Genomic DNA, 18,152 nt, shown 5'->3' with positions numbered 1-18,152 from the left:
CAAGGCAGCCATTGTAAAAGAAATAAAATGACGAATACTGAAATAATGACCATCTCTCATTTTACTCACAAATGTGGTTACTAATTGTAAAATGTTTGCTTAATTGAACACAAAATTGTTACTACTCGTAGGAAGTCGGCTTATTCCGCTGGATAACAGGCAACAGGTTCATTGTACCGTTTGCCGTCCAATGGGAAATCATTTCTTGCTTTACTTCAGTGTTGCTCCATTAACCATTTTGTTATTTGAAAATACTTATTTTTGTGCACAATGGTTGAGAATCTATTTGGCCGGTCGTCACTATAGGTCGCTGGCATAGATAGATGATCAAAGACGTATTTCTAAAGACTGAATAATAATTGAAGAAATAATAATAATAATAGGACTCGGGTTCGAGTCCAGGCTCCGGAAGATCCTGGGTGGAGTTTGCATGTTCTCCCCGTGCCTCCTCCGGGTAATCGGGTCTCCTCCCACATTCCAAAGACGTGCGTGGTGGTTCTCAGTCGTTTATTTAGCTGTTGAGCACATTGCCATGATTAGCATTTGCAAGTTTGGCATGTTGAGGAGACTTTTCGACCGTGGAAAAGTTTTTGAAAAGACTGGTCGGATCAGAATACAAAAGGCTAGAATGGTTAATTTTCAAAAACAAGTATAGAAAGACACTCTCGCTATTTTTATTCCATAATCAGAGAGGGTGCATGTAAGGTAGTGGATACACATGTGATAACTGATGCAGTTAATTAAGAAACGTATGCAAATAGGCACTTGGCAGGCACACGCGGCACCGCAGCCTGGAACAGGCAGACTTCTTGGGTCGCAGGTAAGGAGACTCATTGAAAAGATTAGCAAGCAGACACCCTGGGGGTGTTTGCAGCAGATTGCCAATGGCCGTAAATAGTGTCGCCCTCCCAGAAAGTCGCAGATGTCTCTTGCTCCACAGACAAATGGAATCACGGGGAAATGACTCGCCTAATATTTCCTTCCCATAATCTGCTACTTTGATGACCTCAAAACAACCTGCCAAACTGCAAGTTAAACATTATACAAATCACTCGTATGTTATGTTAAAACAAATGCAGTACATACTGTATATGTAACAAATCAATAAACAAAGATAATTGAGTGCATATATTGTTTATACAGTAAACTACATACAGTTACCTGCAAATGACCTGCACACCAAAAACAGGATGTCCTACAGATGAGCATTTATGGTCCGCACAGGATTAAGATGAAATAAAAATATCATTATTACTATTGGTCAGTCGGGTTTAATTAATTCATCATGACCTAAATCTGTCTCATCTCATCTTAACGCGATACTGTATGGCATTCAGTAATTTGTGCAAAAGATGTTTGACGTTCCGTGTTGAACACTTCTCAGTGGCTCCCTTCAAAAAGTCCACTTTAATAAGGCTTTTAGTTATATAAATAAAACATAATGGGGTTCCAAATGCTAGTCTGTTAATGACTAAATGGGCAGTTTCCATGCCAACTGAGCAATTTCTTTCAACCACTTGGGAAAACTGAAATATTGTTCTTTTTAAACACGTTAAAATGTGTAAGATTTAAAAATCATAAACGAGTTTTATTTCTCTGCTCTTATAATGTCACACATTAATTAATTTAATTTAATCTTATAGGGCACAATATGGCTTAGAATGGCATAAAAATCCAAATGTGCCAGTTTATATGCTCAAGTGCAGCTAACTGAATGCCATCTATGAAAATAGAACCATATGTTTCGAGGTACGCTTTTGGCAGTATCTCAAAGACAAATTTGCAAACTGCATCACCCAAACTTGAGTATCAATGCAGTATAAAATACAAACAAACACAACTTTCAGCAATGTTTCAACATTGAGCAAAAGCAATAATAAATGCAAATAAATAGTGGTTTTAAAAGTCTGATTCATCAAACTATCAGTACACACGCACACACCTGTTGTGACCTCAAGAACAGCATATTTATTTTTGAATGCTTTTTCTCACATGACATTGACATTAAATCGATTACACAGCATCCATTAAGATGGCTTCAAACAAGATGGGTTTGTTTATCCTTCACTCAGCCCTTATCAGAGCCGCATGTGGAGTTTCAAACGCCATCACTGTGGCTACTGTGGAACTTTTCATCTTTGTCCTCCATCACTGGATCTCTCGCAGCGGCCAATAAAATGACAATGGGGGAGTTAAACGTCCATCCTCCCTAATGTTATATCCCCTGATTTGCCTGCTCCGTGTTTGGCTATCTCCAAAAGATGCATGATTTCGGTCCATTTCCGAGCAAATGCACTGTGTCATTTATTGGCGTCTGGCGTGTGTGGCGATTGCAGCATTAAATGGCAGTTGCACGGGCCATTGTCACAGTGGCGCCCTGAGATCTCCAGATAGACAGACAGGTGCTCACACAAACCCCCGAAGATCCCTTTTCTTATCAGTCTCCTAATTAGGAAAACAAATCCATCATGTTATCTCCAATCGTTGAGGGGAGTTTCTTGCCACAGCTGCCTAATGTAATCTTTGACAAACGCTACATAGCGATAATCCCTGCTCATGGAGTCATATTCATATGTATTTGATACTCTACCTTAGTCTGTGCAGGTTGGCAAAAGCCATTGCCGCTGTTTCGATGCAATAGTGGTGAGCTACGTGCATTTAAACAGAAGTAGGTAGGAAGAGAAATTGATCATTTTAGCTTCCTATTCTCACACAGATGAACTAAAGCATTTTTGGTAGAGTCAATAGAAACGGAAGGGCCGTTGACAGGTTCAGTTACTCTCTGAAGTGGTATTTCGTCATTTTTTTCCCCCATCATGTTGGGTTAAGAACAGCGTCATTTGATGGTGGCTTAGCTTAATGATCGAGAATCAGTGGGCTGAAGTGTGAGTATCTTTTCACTTCTCAAGTCAGTGCCATCTGAGATACGTTATCAGAGAAACCGCAGCTTTCATGTAAAAAAAAACAAAACAAACTCTTTTGTGACAGTGGTGGTTACCAATGCAGACTAAATGTTTTTCAGTGAGCTGTGTACTGTACAGATATTAATATGACACAGAGCTATCAAACAATATTATACCGTTTTTATAAAAATAGCCACCTTTGTCTATGTGCTGTCAAGGGAAACACGTTAGCAAAAGTGGAAATAGCAAAAGAGCATATACAAATACACCACCCCACACTCCCATTTAGACCTGATTTTAGCTAGTCGAAAATCTAGTCTACTTTTGGTCACCAAATTGGAGATGGACGATACATTACAGAAACTTGTCTAGACTTTGGTATGTTTACTTCACCTAAACTGCTGTTTTGCAAAATGAAAAATAACCATTTTAAAAGCAAGAATTCAATTAATGACCACAAATTTTACCACTCCCCAAAGGAATGTGAAAGTTCAAATGCAAGACAAAATTCAGAGAAAAAAAAAAAAAAAAGGGAATTTGATATACTTCTCAGTTATACAACACAAAGATCCCATCGAAGGATTAGCAACATGTTTGGTGCGTGAAGCTAGCTGCGACATATGGAATGTAGCCACCTTTAAAAGGCATTTAGTTGTGTTGAATGTTAACAGCTGTTTTGAGTGCGAGCCGAGAGCAAACGCCTCAAGCTGTCGGCTTTAGCAACACGCTGTTGTACAAGTGGCCCCCAAAAGCCGAATCTGATGAACAGTTTGTCATCAAAAGTCGGTTAAGGATGATAGATGTGCAGCCCTTGATTCCAGCCGTTGCCCCCGTTCAATCCAAGTGAGCCTGAGTGGAATACAGGACGCGAACAGATGTGCTTCTGGTGCACAGGTGTCGCATGGATAATAGAGCAACTGATTCCGCCCTCCGTCAAATGATCACAGTCTCGCTGTCTGCCAGAGATACTTCATGTTCAAATTTGTGGAAATTAGTTTTTTTTTGACGTACCTCAAATCCGCGGCGTTCGTTCAACGAACATCAACAATCTGTGTGAGTGTATTGGCGCAGAATTTCAGCACTCTGCGCTCCCAAACTGGAGTCATTGTTGTGGCATGAGTTGGAATCGCCTTGCCCTCCACCTGCATGAAAAAAAGGAGGGAGAAAAAGTTGAGCTTGAAATATGTCTTCATTTATTCATTTGTCAAGTAGACTTCAAAACAGAGTTATGTTTTCGTTTACGTATCTCAAGGCCAGGCAGAGTGCGCCCCCTTTTTTTTTTTTTTTTTAGAAATCATCAAAATACGATATCATCATCCCTACAGGCACACAAACAAACACACCCACATCTGCATTCATGGATGGTTGCCACATACATTGTGCCCGGCCTCATTTCGTGATGTTGTAAATATGCATACATTTTTGAAGTTATCGTTCTTTGATATTGATGTTCATGTGTTCTGCTAAAGTCTACTCTGCTGCTTTAAAACTAAACTAAAAATATTTCTGGAACATATTCTATTCTATTGACGTCAACATTTAGTAAAATGCCCTGTAGTTGATAACCAGAGAAATATTTAATATCGAATCTATCGTGCTCTTTAATTATAATGAAGGAGTCCTAATCAAAGGCACTTTCATTCCTAAAGTCCAAACGTGTTTATGATATTGAATTGCTCCAAGATATGAAGCAAATTGAGCAGATTGCAGACATGATAAAGGCTCGTCTTGGCACCTTGCTTGCCTCCCTCTGACTCTCGTGCTCCCTATGGTGTCAGAACAAGTGCAACAATACTAATAAACACCCGTTTGCCTGATGTAACCCAAGGTGGCAATTTAATTACATTGCATGTAACCCCCCCACACCCCCCCTCCGCATCCAGACGCTACCGAACAATATTTTGCAGTTGGCAGGATGCCTCTGCAACACAATCATGTGGAGAGAAAGCACAGCGGTCTTATTAAGTAAGAGCTTCCAAGTACGATCGAGAAGGCTTCACAAAATCGTCTTAACTGGAGAGCAAATGAACGTCCTGCTCGACAAACATTTTTGGCCACATTCTCACATGCAATAAAGGGAATTTTAGTCATAAAATCTCATCTATTATCTGAGAATAATGATGGTAAAGGCTGTAATAACCTCTCTCATTAATCACAGAAATAGCAGTGAAGTTCATGGTCGATTATTTTACTCGACGATTGGGATTTTTGGCTCTTCACGAGTCACGTGTGCACTTTTTACCCTTTGGGACAAAACCTTCCGCTTATCTGGCCTTGGGACCAGAACGAGAGAGCTGCAGTGTTTGGGTGGCCGGGAATCGATCCGGTGTGTCGTCAGCCGCAATCACCTGGAAGAGGTCTCAGTTACGCCAGGATTCAAATAGATGGATGGATTGTTTAAATCCACTTTGTCGACAATGGGAAACATAATATCATTTAGTCCTAAAGGGGAAAAATCGTCTGTCAGATTGAATTCTTATGAAGATGCTGTTTTGTGAAAAGGAAGGAAGAAGGGTGCTGTTTGTCTATAAACGACTCATATTGTTGTCACAGGAGTTGTTTGTTCGCGCTTTAGATGTCATTAGGGTGTTACAGCTCCATTTATAATTCACCACATAAAAGCTTTAATTTGCCCTGTGCCATCTCCATTATCTTCAATATCTGTCAAGATCAAATGGAAATAAAAAGAAACGGATTCTTATGTATAGTGTGTGGATGAAGGCTGATGAATTGAATAAATGAATTGCAACACAAAACGCGGACAGGTGATTGGCAGTATAAACACTTTTTAGCCGTTCGAATTAGCATGGGTGAGAAAACAAACAGCTGATGTTTTCAAGAAAGATCGCTGCTGATAAAAGTCGTGTCCACAGAAGTGCGAGTGAGATGGCAGTGATGGAGTTTGAAAGATCTTTGAGTAACTTTTTTTTGTTTTCCCAAAAGTGCTGAATGAATTGCATTGCGTTGAAATGAAATGGAAAGGTGCTTTTCACCTTATGACAAAGTCACAAGATGGAGATCGAGTTGTGACATTCAAGGCTCTTTCATTTCCTCCTGCCGAAAGATGACTGGCACGACTGTTTGACGTCAGTTGTAGGTTACTAAGTAGCCAGCTTCAAATATTTTTGGGATGTCTCAATATATCAAACTTGTTCCCAAATAAGCCTCCATGAGCTGAAACGTATGCGTTGCAAATACAAATGACTCGAATTTACTTGAGTTTATCCGTCGTCAAGCCGGCATTCCGTGTTACAAGAGACAAAAAGGAGGGACAAAGTTAGAAACATCTTTTGTTGGCCAAGTTTCTTATCCCCCGAGTGAAATAGCATTTACGGTATATATTATAATATACAGGCAGAGCTAATTTGAAGTTGAGATAAGCACATTTTCCACAGGGTTTATTATTGTCGCCTTGTTTTATCATAACCCGTAAACGCGAGACAGAACAATTGCATTCATCATAAAAGTGTTGAATATAAACTCTATTGATTTGAAATTGAATAGGTGTACTGTGTATGCGTTTGAAAATTACATTCACAAGTTACCAACTATGTACACATGAGCAGATGCCAGATATGAGCAAATACTTGCAAATATCACTTGTATGAGTCTACCGTGGAATATAGAACATTTTGTATTCATTCATTTGTAAAAGAAAAAAAAAAAAGACAATCTAAAACAATAGTCTTCATTGTTGAATAAAAGGAGCAGAAAGAGGACAAGTTTTTTCTGTCCTGTTCTGTCCAGTTGAATTTTCAATAACTATCATATGTGCCCCGCGATTGGCTGGCACCCAGTTGAGGGTGGAGCCCGCCTACTGCCCAAAGCCAGTTGAGATAGGCTCCAGCACCCCCTGCGATACTTGTGAGGAATAAGTGGTCAAGAAAATGGATGGATGGACGGACAGATGGATAAATGTGTTTTGTAACAATTTCATATGAAAAAGCCAACACACAAATATGTAGTTCTGTAATTGTTATTTTTCATATGTTTGTATGCTATGCTATAAAAGATAAATGCCCTTTAAAAACACGATATGATGCTTTATTAAAATAACCATTATAAGAACTGTAACAACTCAATTTGGTTACAAACAAGGTGCCTAAAAAATTAAACACGCTGATTGGATTATGCTAAAAAGCATTTTTGTTCAATTGCCTTTCATTTGTGGCACCCAGTCAGTCACACGAGCATTTTTTAAAAACGGAAGCAAGAAGATAAAGTCCACAAATCCCCCATGAAAGCGCTTGGTGGGGGGGGGGGGACACGACTACCTTCTCAACAGACGCAGTTATCTTTATTAAGGGGCTTTCAGGACATATAAGAAACACAAATTGTCTATCGTTGGGCTTTGTTTGTTGATACAAATCTCTCATATCCCTTTGTGTTGTGACATCATCGGAATGTCTTTGCCTGAATGCTGTGTGAGAATACGGACTGAGCTTTAGACTCCAGCCTCAAGGCGGTGTGCTCTATAATCTCTTTAGCTGCTTTAAAGCCATTGACACGCAAGATACCGGGCCAAGAATTCTTGATTTAAAAAAAAAAAAAGAAAAAAAAAGAAAAATCTCTCTGGTGCATTAACACTGCGAGAGAGGAAGTGTCAACGCATCTGACTGCATTTTGTAAATAGCACGAAACATATGCTTTTAACTAAATCTGAAAGGGGATATATGTGACTTGTATATAGACCTCTCATCTCCCTTATAACCTTCACCCGTTAAGCATGAAAACATTTTTGTGAGCTGCCTGGTTCCAAAAAAATGTATCTGTAAGCAAGCTGCTCAGAATTTCTCCAGATTGTGACCACACAAAAACATTTTCATGGCAAACATGAAGAGTTGCACAGATCCGTATTCATTTGCACAACAGCCTTTAAAAAGGGACAAAAAGTAAGATGGAATTCTTAATAACACAACTGTCTGTCTGTCTGTCTGTCTGTGTGATTTCAGAACACAATCGGTTCCCCTATTATGATCATTTTCTGATCATTGGAGTTACAGTCGAGTTGCTGCTCTAATTCCCCAAACCAATACTTGTCATTTCATTTCATTTGTACTTACATATGTTATACAGTCATTCAGTTGACAGTTAATTTCTCACACAGTTGATTTAGGTGTTCATATGTACTAATGCACCTGGTAACCTAGCAACATCTGCTTTTTATGATGTGCTTTCATGGAAGGTCAAGAAAGAAATTCCGATAAACGACGCGTGAATGTCTGAGCTTTTTAAGGGCAGCATTGACAGGCATTTTGATATTTTTCTGGATTTCATTTCAGCTTCAGTCCATGTTTTAGCATCGAGCTGACTTAAAATGTTGCAATGTGGTCGTGCAATTCCAAAGAGACTGATTTCATCCGCGCGTTCTGGCATATTCCGGCCGCGCTGGACTGCCCATTAACGATTGGTGAATCCGTTTTGAAATCTGTAAATAAAGAGCGTCTATAACTTTCAAATCTGACTGTCTCATTGTTGTTCAGCTGTCATGTCAATGCTGCTAACATAGGGCATGATAGTATAGAACTGACTGCCTAGTTTTTTATTTATTTATTTATTTTTTAACAAAAGGTGTCACCAAGTCTCAATAATTTAATACCAAAAGTAGAAAAAAATATGTGAATAGAATAAATAACACTAACTATATTACACCCTGTCAGTACATCCATCAAGTGTAAATTTAATAAAACAATTTATCTTTTGTGAGCCGCTGTTTTGAATGTCCACTCTACTGTTACGTAGCAGTGAGACTGATTTATAATAACTGCCCCCACACCGAGTATCTCAGCCCATGTTCTTTCTTACTGGACATGTAGAACGCATGGCAAGTAAACAGTACCTCATTTGGATTAAGGTTAAGGTCAGCAATTGGTGTTGGGGGGGAAAACAGCATTTAGGGAAGAGTATAGTTAGTATTTATCTGACCAATGACTGGTTAAGGGCCGAAAATCAAACCGGCTGAGGTCAACCTTGCTGGAAGAGGTCATGGCACATGAGTCACGCGTATGCGAGTGTGTTCAGTGATGTCGCATGACTAATAGAAATCCTTGTGATTTTCTTACTCCTCACCTCTCTTTCTACCTGTTTGCCTCCATGTGGCACTTTCCCTCTCATTCCTGCTATGCGCGTCCCTCGGCTGCCCGCTGGCCTCAGTGTCAGGCATCGCGCCCGTGGCCCAAGCCAGCGCTTTGAAAAAGTGCAAAGCAGCAGACCAAAGCAGCTTATAGACGGGGATCACAGAGAGGCCTCATTTTCACTTTTTTTTTTTTTTTTTTTTTTGCCACAACTCGCTCTGATGCCGCCTGCTCTCATGATCTCAACAGGCTGCACAGCAAAATACCTGCTTGATCAAACTCGACAGACAGACAGAAGGACAAGACCCATGTGACCGAGAGCTCGGCAGACGCCAGTGATGATCTTGAACGGAGCAAAAGAAATCACTGAGTAGGCTTAAATGTGATCTCTAATCCCATTTGAGCCTCGCAAAAAGTTATTGGCCTACTACACATTATTGTGAACAGTAACACATGTAAAAGTGACTTAGCCAACAATTTAAAGTGAAACGTTAAAACAATCTTGACCTTTTGATGAAGAGTGAGAAACATGCAACTAGCTAGCGATAGCCAAAATACAGCAGCATTTTACCAACAGGCAGTAACGCTAACGTAGTCAACATAATCCCTTATTGATACTTGTCAACTAGCACACACAAAAAAAAATTAAAAGGGACACGGGTCAGAGAATATTTAAATCAAAGGTCCATGACAAGGCCGATCGTTATCATATAAAAGATTCCTCAAACAAGTTAAAAAATAAATAAATACATCAATAAATTTAATATAGTGAACTGAAAAAACTATCTCCAGTATGTATGTTATTTATTGAATTTCAGTGTTTCTTTAAATAATACGTTCAACTGTTAATTTTGGTGTAATCACGTAAAAATTGTTCTCTCTACACTTGCCGTGTGTAGACGGAAGTTCGGTGGAAGCTAATCCACTTATACAGGGCTCGACTGGCACAAAAAAACCCAAAAACAAATCGGCCCTGGAATTTTGACTTATGCCCACCGGCCTGGCCTGACCCAGCCTGACTCCGACCTAACAAGTCGTTCTGCCACTGATGTTTATTGGTGATGTTCCAGTTTGCTTTCTAGTATATTCAAAGTGGATTCATGGACTGGCACCTCTAAATTGTGGGCCAGTCTCTAAAATGGAGGAAAAGAATCATTACAAAGTTGCCCCAAAGGAGGCCGGCCCACCGGAAGCCAAGTCATTTCAAAATAAGATACAAAGCTCGACTAAAATGTCTCCTTAAAAAAAAGGAACGTGCTAAAGATGGCACTGGAAATGGATCTGTGCTGTTCCACTCGCGGCTTTGCGCGTCGCTGTCATGCAAGTAAGGACGGCTGCAGTATCTTTCTTGTTGTTTGCTCTTTATCAGGCTGACAAAAATGAGAAAGTGCTCGCTGGTGATATTGTGAGAGAGGCAATCAACAATATAATGATAAAAATGAATAAAGGAAATGTGCAGCATATTAGCCAAAACAGTAATTCATCTTTTTTGGCAATTTGACAACCAACGTTCGGATTTTTAACGTTTTTTTTTTTTTCTCTCTGTCTCTCTCTGAGCAGAAAAAGGCACATTTCCATTTTCCAAGTGTGAGCTGGAGCCTATCCCACCTTGGGCACATTATGACCAAAACACGATTCACATTCACAGATGTTCACAATTTATACTGGCTGCAATTGACTTAACAGGAAGAATATGGGAAGAGCCGGGTTAGCCATAGAAAAATGTAGAAAAATCTATAATTCATTCAAGTCTGGTCCTTCCGTATGCCGGCTTTTGAAAAATTGCCTCTGGTATGTCTTTTTGGGGGGAGCGAGACAGGTGTACAGTATAAAGTTTGAGCCAAAGAGAAGCTTGTGTTAAGTTTTACCTGGTCTTTCCCGAGCTCGATTCGCTGAAATATGCAGGACCGGCGGGGCTGCTGGTGTGCGTGGGCAGAAGAACCGCAGACAAAGTTGCCTGCAACCGGCCGTTTTTCTGTAGTCACCACGTGGGAGCGTGCAACTTAACTCTTGTAACCACTTTACTGTCCCTTAAGGGAAATTCATTTTCAACAGAACTGTACCTAGTCTGACACAAAATAAATACAGCAGATGGCAGATAGTATTCCAAAATAGCACATGTACTGTACGAGCATCCATTATTAAAGTACGACTGAATGCATCTGGCTTAGTTGCGTGCACGTCTGTGTCAAGATGTACAGTAGATGTTTAGATTTGTTTACTGCAAGTGTTGTGTTTAGTTTTTTTACGTGCACTAAAAAACAGTAAATGATTTAAAATGAACGTTTGGTAAAATAATGAGGAATGAATAAACAGTATGCATTTGTGTTGGACTCACTGCCAACATACTGTGTTGAAAAGCTTTATGCTTACCACAAACAAATATACATTTTACCCTGGTTAAACAATGTGTAGGCCTTCATTATAAAACAAACACTTTTTGGAGCAACCCAGAAAATATGTCACTTTTCCTCAGTACAAAAAGGTTAAGCATGACTCAGTTTATGCCGGGTTCTTTTTCTATTTCCCAAAATTACCAAGTTGAGTGCATCTGAAAGCGAAGGACGACATTGTATTATTATTATTATTATATAGTATTGCAATACTATTGTGTTACATTAAAATAACCATTGTGTGAGAACACAATAATTTGTGATGTAAAGAAATACTATTGTGATTTTTTTTTTTTTTTTTTTTTTAAATGCAAAAAATTAGCTAAAAAATAAAATAAAATGAATGGTGAGAGAACGAGAGCCGATGGCGGCTGCTCGGTGGGTGGAGCTGCGGGTGGCGCACGTTTTACAGCGAATGCTTATTGTGTTATTGTGTTGATGCTTCTGCTCACATTCCCAATTGTGTGGGTCCACATTCCACAAATGCTGTTATGGTTTGACAGTTGACATGGAAAGCTTGCACAGCTTTTATCAATCAATCAATCTTATAGCTCATGCAAAATGAAAAGAAAATGATTCATTACATTGTGGAGAGGAAAGAGACATCCTTGCCCTTCAACATGTCACCTTCTACTGGACTGCATTGTTTTTTTTTTTTTTCTTTTTTTCTTCTCAGCAACACAAAGATCAGACTCATAAATATTGTCTCTTTTGGGACTGATGAAACACAAACAGCCAATTAAAATCATGCTTGCTTCTCTGCTTGCCGTTGCTGCTGCAACTGCTTTCTCGTTTTCTGTGCACAAATTGTCTGTCTTTTTTATTCGTCTTTCATTCTGGGACAAGGTACAGCCTAGTTTGCACAACTAGGTTGCAAAGGCATCGACTGTGCAATTTTAATGATCAGGATCCAAGCAGCCATTTCTGCAAAAGTGTTTAATTTCAACATAGTAACCAAGCACCCCCGCATCTTATCTACGTTTCATTTAATTTGATTTAATATGACATTCCCTTCCCCCCAAGCTGTCATTTCTTTTTTTTGCTGTTTCACATCTTTGGAAAATTGAGCACTATGCCGGTTTGCATTTCTAAATCTTAGCTCAGCCTCCATGCTCAGAGCAATGATGATGTCAGAAGCAGAGAAGAAGAAAATATGAGCCATCCGGGCGTTTTACCTCACATGAAATGGTGGCGAAGTGAAATCTGACATGTGGCTGTCACTGACACAAAGTGACGTCTTTGCAGATCAGCCCTGAAGTCACGCTTATGTTGTGACCGTTCAGGTTGGAAAGCACAGACAAAAAAAACCCGGCAAGTTACGCATCGGCTCCACATAAGTCGCAGATATAAAAGCAGCCTGTCGTCAAGGTTTGAGCCTGCATGAGTCAGAGCCCCAAACAAATCCCCTGCACAGCCAAAATCTTATTTATTTATTTTTTCCTTTCGTGAATATCTCTTCTTTGTACTCTTCTCATGCAGCTTAACTAAATGCAATGTATGTGTTAAGTTAACCCCTGAAAAGTTTGGTGTAAACACTTTAAGTTAATTTGCTTTGCTTTCCCATCGATGAAATTTGTGTTTCCATACATCTCCGATTATTATTGCAGAACGTGAGCCATGTTTGTGCATGTACAGTTGAATTGATTGGTGGCCATCAAACCAGTATATGAATAACAGGCAACGCGTCAAAATCCACAGCTGTGATCAATAGAACGTCCTTAAAACAATTGTTTTAGATTTTGTTAATCCACAATTGGAGGACTTTCAAAACAAGGCAAAATGAGACAATATGATGTCATCCTTTGTTTTTTCCCTTGTTAAACTAAAAAGTATGCTGTCTAAAAAAACAAAATGATGAAAGTAACTGATAGTACAGTAGCAGCTGAAACCTCCGTTGGGTTTATTCGTGGCAAGTGGTCAGCGTATGGATGAAAAGCAGCAAACCTTTAACTGTGGGATTCTATTCTCATTCCCTGCCGGTGCTGGCGCTGAATCATGCCAAAGCCTTTACTGTCTGCATTGAAGCGAGAGGCCTGATTGCCTCATAACTGCCAGCCAAGCCTCCATGCCGAGCGCAGCCCTAAACTCCAATACTTGCCAATCAATCATCGCTACAAACTTTGCCATGTGATGGATGCTGGAAACCCACGGAGCACATCCAGATGGTTTCAGAATGTAAAGCAGCTTCCCTGCTCCCCATTTTAGGCATTTTTTTTTTCTTTGCTTGTACTGAACGTTCTCCTGCCCAACACTGAGTACACTTAAATAATCAACTCGACTCAACTTTATTTATAGAGCACTTTAAAAACAACCGTCACTGCATACAAAGTGCTGTACGTGGAGTAGAAATCAGACATTCAAAAACAAAGACAGTTAAAATAATAAATTATTTAAAAAAAAAAAAAACTTAAACACTGTCAATGAGTCTCAGGCCGAGTCAAATTGCAGAGTCGAATTAAAAATAAGATCAGTTTTGAAGTGGTTGACACAAGAAAGCCCAACGCTAAATGCGTGGATGGACATTTACAAAATGGAGAAAATAACGGCATATGTCAATCACAGAAGTGGACAATTTATTTCGTGCTGGGAGAAGTGGATTCATTTTGTAAAACCCCTTTTGGGCTGGACTTTAATTTTGACAATGACTGAATAAGGCTGAAAAAGATTTTACTACCTATTTGTTTTGATAGTTTTATGGAGACAAGTTGTTGAGTATAAGTATGTATATGTGCTTCGTTTGGTATGTGACTCAAATCTGCATTACCAAGACAGATGTTTTGCACATATGGAGTGTGAATTTCTGTTTATTCTCTGTGTTAAAAAAAACTAAGAATAATAAGATAAGTTTTAAAAATGGACAGTGAGTGCGCTTGCCTCGCGTTTGGTGGGAGGTCGTTCTAAAGAAAGAGATCAGCAGCCGAAAAGGCTCGATCCCCTCTGAGCCTCTGCTTCGTCCTTCGTACCGCCAGTAGAGTTTCGTCCACTTGATCTGAGACGGGTGCATATGGGTGGAGGAGCTAAGAGATGATTTCATGATTTCCAAACAAATCAAAAGAATATGAAAATGAATTCTAAAATGTGCAGTTAGTCAGTGACTTAGAATTACAGTATGTGATCCCAGCGACAGCAGCAGCAGCATTTTGGACAAACTGGAGACCCTTGAAGGAGGAATGGCTGACTCCAAAATAAAGTGCATTAACCGTAATCCAGCTTCAACTGAGATGTAGCAAAGGTGGGGATTACGGTTTCAAGTGCTATTGAGAAAGGAGAGGGTTTAGCTAGCTGCCTAAAATGGAAAAACGCTGGAGGAAAAATAGCCGTCCAATTTAAAACCCAAGTTTGAAAGTGTTGGCTTTTGATAAGGTACCAGGGGGCCCAGGTCAATAGGGTGGGATGCACAAGGGCAACGGGGGCAAACAACATAACTTGGGTTTCCTTTTCTTTGAAAATCAAGAAATTCAAGATTGTCCTCCAGACGGGACAAATGCGGCCTTCAGGACAAAAACGTCCTGAATAAGTCTCTTTCTGACCCCTCATTTAACATGTCATGTTTTTTTTTTTCTGCATTCTTCCTCCTCAACTCGATCTTCCCGAGCTTGTCGGCTTTGGTTAGGCAATGTGTCTGGGATAAATAGACAGGGGGCAATTAAGCTAGCCTTTTTTTATGCTCTAAATGCAGCCATCTCCAGCATCCAGCCTAGATTACAGATAAGACTCGGCGCAGTCCCGTTGAATTCCCTCGAATCTCAACAACTCTCTTATTCATTCACTCTTTTTGCTGTTCAGTCTTTTCACTGTGGCGAGCGCCTTTGGATTTTGTATTAAAAGTGGTTAAAGTGAAACGATCACCTCTGACAATGTCGATCAAGCGACGTCTCTGTAAGGACTCTCATTAAGACTGTTCTTCGTGGACTTTGAAAGTAAAGAATTAAAAATACTTGTGATTTGTCAGCAAAAAGTAGTTTGTTTTTTATTTCTTCTTTCTCCAGTCCTAATGTAGTCTACGAACCTTCTAGTGTCTTTGTAAGCAATAGAAAACAATACACGATGACTGGCATTTCATATTCCTTGCTGCAGTTATAATGTCACAAAATCAGTCCAATCAAAACAATTTCACCTTGTTACTCATTTTGAGTCAATTACTTTTCGTTTGTGTCCGTATGTGTGAGTGCTGTGTGCATGAGGATGTCTGTTTGCAAACCGTATGAGATCACATGACCCACCATCGACAACAGGTAAGGTCAAAAGAATCAAACGTGGACTTAAAATTGTGTCCAAAAAAGTGTCATTAAAATTATTAGTCGTCAAAATTTGTCATGTCAGAACTTCCTTTTCATTGTCTTCATTCAGATGATGTTTATTAGTTAGTTGTTTTCTTTGGGAATCCATATCACCTGCTACCTTTTGATCAAAAGCCAATCGATACTTAAGTACACAATAAACAAATATGCTATTTAACATTAACATTAAGTACCACAAGCAGAGCAAGGTAAGGAACATTTGACTGCATTTGTGGATGAGTAACCTGCTGCACCTGAGCAATTTCTATGATGTCATTTCTTCAATATGGAATTCTCCTCAATATTTTTGTCTTTTCAATTCGGTACACATCATGCGAACTCGAGTTGCTGCACTCATTTCTACTCTGCCTCGACTGAATCCTCTCTCCTCTCTGACAACTCTAATCTTATTTTATAGCCCCTTTCTTCCCGTTTTATGAACATGATTTAATATTCAGCTCTGCACCAGTATAGTTGGCATTAAATATTGTTCCTGCTGTCAAAATAAACACAAGCGCACAGTTCTGCCCAGATAATTGACAGTTTTTTGGCTGAAGTATTCAGTAAAAGCAATTCTTGCTGTCTTACAAACTGAAAGATTGTAAATATAATCAAATTATGGGATAGGAAAGGGTGACTTTCCAGCTGTGTTTACATTCTAAAGTCTTATAAATATGCAGCTGCCCACATCGTTGAGCTGCTCGCTCCATATTGTCAACATGAGAAAGTGATCGAACACAAGAGACCAAATAAAATAAGAATTAATTATATCAAACATTCAATGAAGAAGTCTACCTACTGGTAAGAAAATAGCCCAACATAATATGTAAATCAGTGTCGATCATCACGGTGCCTGCAGTCGCTCGCCCCCAGGGACCGCATGAGGAGCCCACAGGCATGTTCTCGAAACTTCTCAAAAACGCTTAGCAATTGTTATTTTTAGGAATGCTATAAGTGATCATTTGAAGATAGAAACACTGAAAAATAAAGAAGCTGCACCTACTTTACTGAACCATCGTTGATAAATATTGTAAGAAATGATAATAGGTGATCATTGTCTTCATATAAATGAATACAATTCATAATTAATAATGACATATAATTCAAGGAAATTTGAACACATTTGCATTAACCACTTCCCAGAAAGTAGCTCTCAGGTTTGCAAAGGTTTGAGACCTTTAATGGAAAGATGTATTTATTTTTTTTAGGTCGATTTGTTCCGTCCTAAGGCGGATCTTTCCAGCTTCTCATTCATCTCTTCTGGGGTCATGGGAGGGCAGGCAGGTAACAATTCCTCAGCCATCTTCCTGATGTCAAGTCATGAGAAACATCATTTTCTCTGTCTTCATTTCTACGCTACACTTGCACAGCTTCAATTCTGTCACATCGGCAGTAATCCCTTGGTTATTATACATGATTATAATAAAAGACAGGACGGGTTTGGGAGAAGTGGCAGATGCTACTCTTTCTCTTATGCGCCGTCTGTGGGGAGTTCGACTTTGTTTGACTGACAGAAGCTGCCCGGCCGACTTCTGCCACTTCAGGGCAACAAGAGTCTAAGTGCCTGATTTATGACTATTTCAAATAGCGGCTGCTGAATTATGCGCAGGCTGTAACAGATTGCGATTTTCACCATGAAACGTTCGGGAGAGCGAGCACAAAATGACGTTTGAAGGGATGGAATTGGACTTGCTGCTGGAAGTTGTCAACTAACATTACGTAGTTAGAGAAAATGAATCGATCACTCCAAACATTTTGGGGGAAGCCAGCAACTGCATCACAGTTTAATTGAAGTCGTCACCACTGCATGGCAATTGACTGGACAGTATCGGCACTGCATGTGTCCATCCTACATTACATGCCTTTAAAATGTGGGACAGCACGGCCAGAAAATTGCTCTGGGAGAGACCAGGATCCATTGCCACAAGTATGCCAGATGCACGGAAATGCAGAGTTGAAAGGAGTTTTGCCCCCAGCTCCTCATTTTGCCTGCACTTTACGTGACGGTTTGCCTGAACTCATCCAGCCATTTTCAACAGTAAGAACAGAATATTTTTATGTCATTATATTTAACCTAACTTATCATTTTTGGAGCTCCGGAGCAAGCTGCGTTACCTAAAAACTAAACAAAACAAAAACGTGCAAAAATGTTGTGTATGTGGCTCAAAGCTGGATTTCAACCAAGTACTTCTCTGCTGTGAGCAGACGTGGGGACTGTTACATCATCATTCTGCTTACATAGAAAAAAAATCAACAACAAAAAAACAGACAAATAAATAGAAGGGGGAAAAAAATGAGGACAGAGTGCCAGTGTCTCTGTTTTTCTTTTCCATTATTCTGTGATGAGTCCGTCCCAAGTTGCCACGGTTACCATGTCTGCCCAGCCCCCCCGTGGGCACCCAGGGACCAAGGCAGCCAACAGATACATCTCATAAACAAGTTTTACTTTGCTTTTTCCAACTTACTGCTTCACTGGCTTTCCAAGGAAGTCGAGCATGATGC

General features: G+C 39.7%; 1 protein-coding gene and 1 long non-coding RNA gene across 3 annotated transcripts in view; one reads left to right on the top strand and one right to left on the bottom strand.

Moving 5' to 3' along the window:
- Window positions 1-18,152, top strand: part of alk (ALK receptor tyrosine kinase) — a 252,256-nt gene that overhangs the window by 75,788 nt on the left and 158,316 nt on the right. The gene's annotated exons all lie outside the window — the stretch shown is intronic.
- Window positions 57-8,027, bottom strand: LOC144031365 (uncharacterized). The gene is made up of 3 exons (XR_013287511.1): window positions 7,967-8,027; window positions 3,915-4,045; window positions 57-515 (listed from the first exon to the last, which is right to left on the bottom strand). It is a non-coding gene; the product is annotated as an uncharacterized LOC144031365 (long non-coding RNA).

Source organism: Festucalex cinctus, chromosome 12, assembly GCF_051991245.1.
Source record: "Festucalex cinctus isolate MCC-2025b chromosome 12, RoL_Fcin_1.0, whole genome shotgun sequence".
NCBI classification, from domain to species: Eukaryota; Metazoa; Chordata; class Actinopteri; order Syngnathiformes; family Syngnathidae; genus Festucalex; species Festucalex cinctus.
This window is presented reverse-complemented; position numbering and strand designations above follow the sequence as displayed.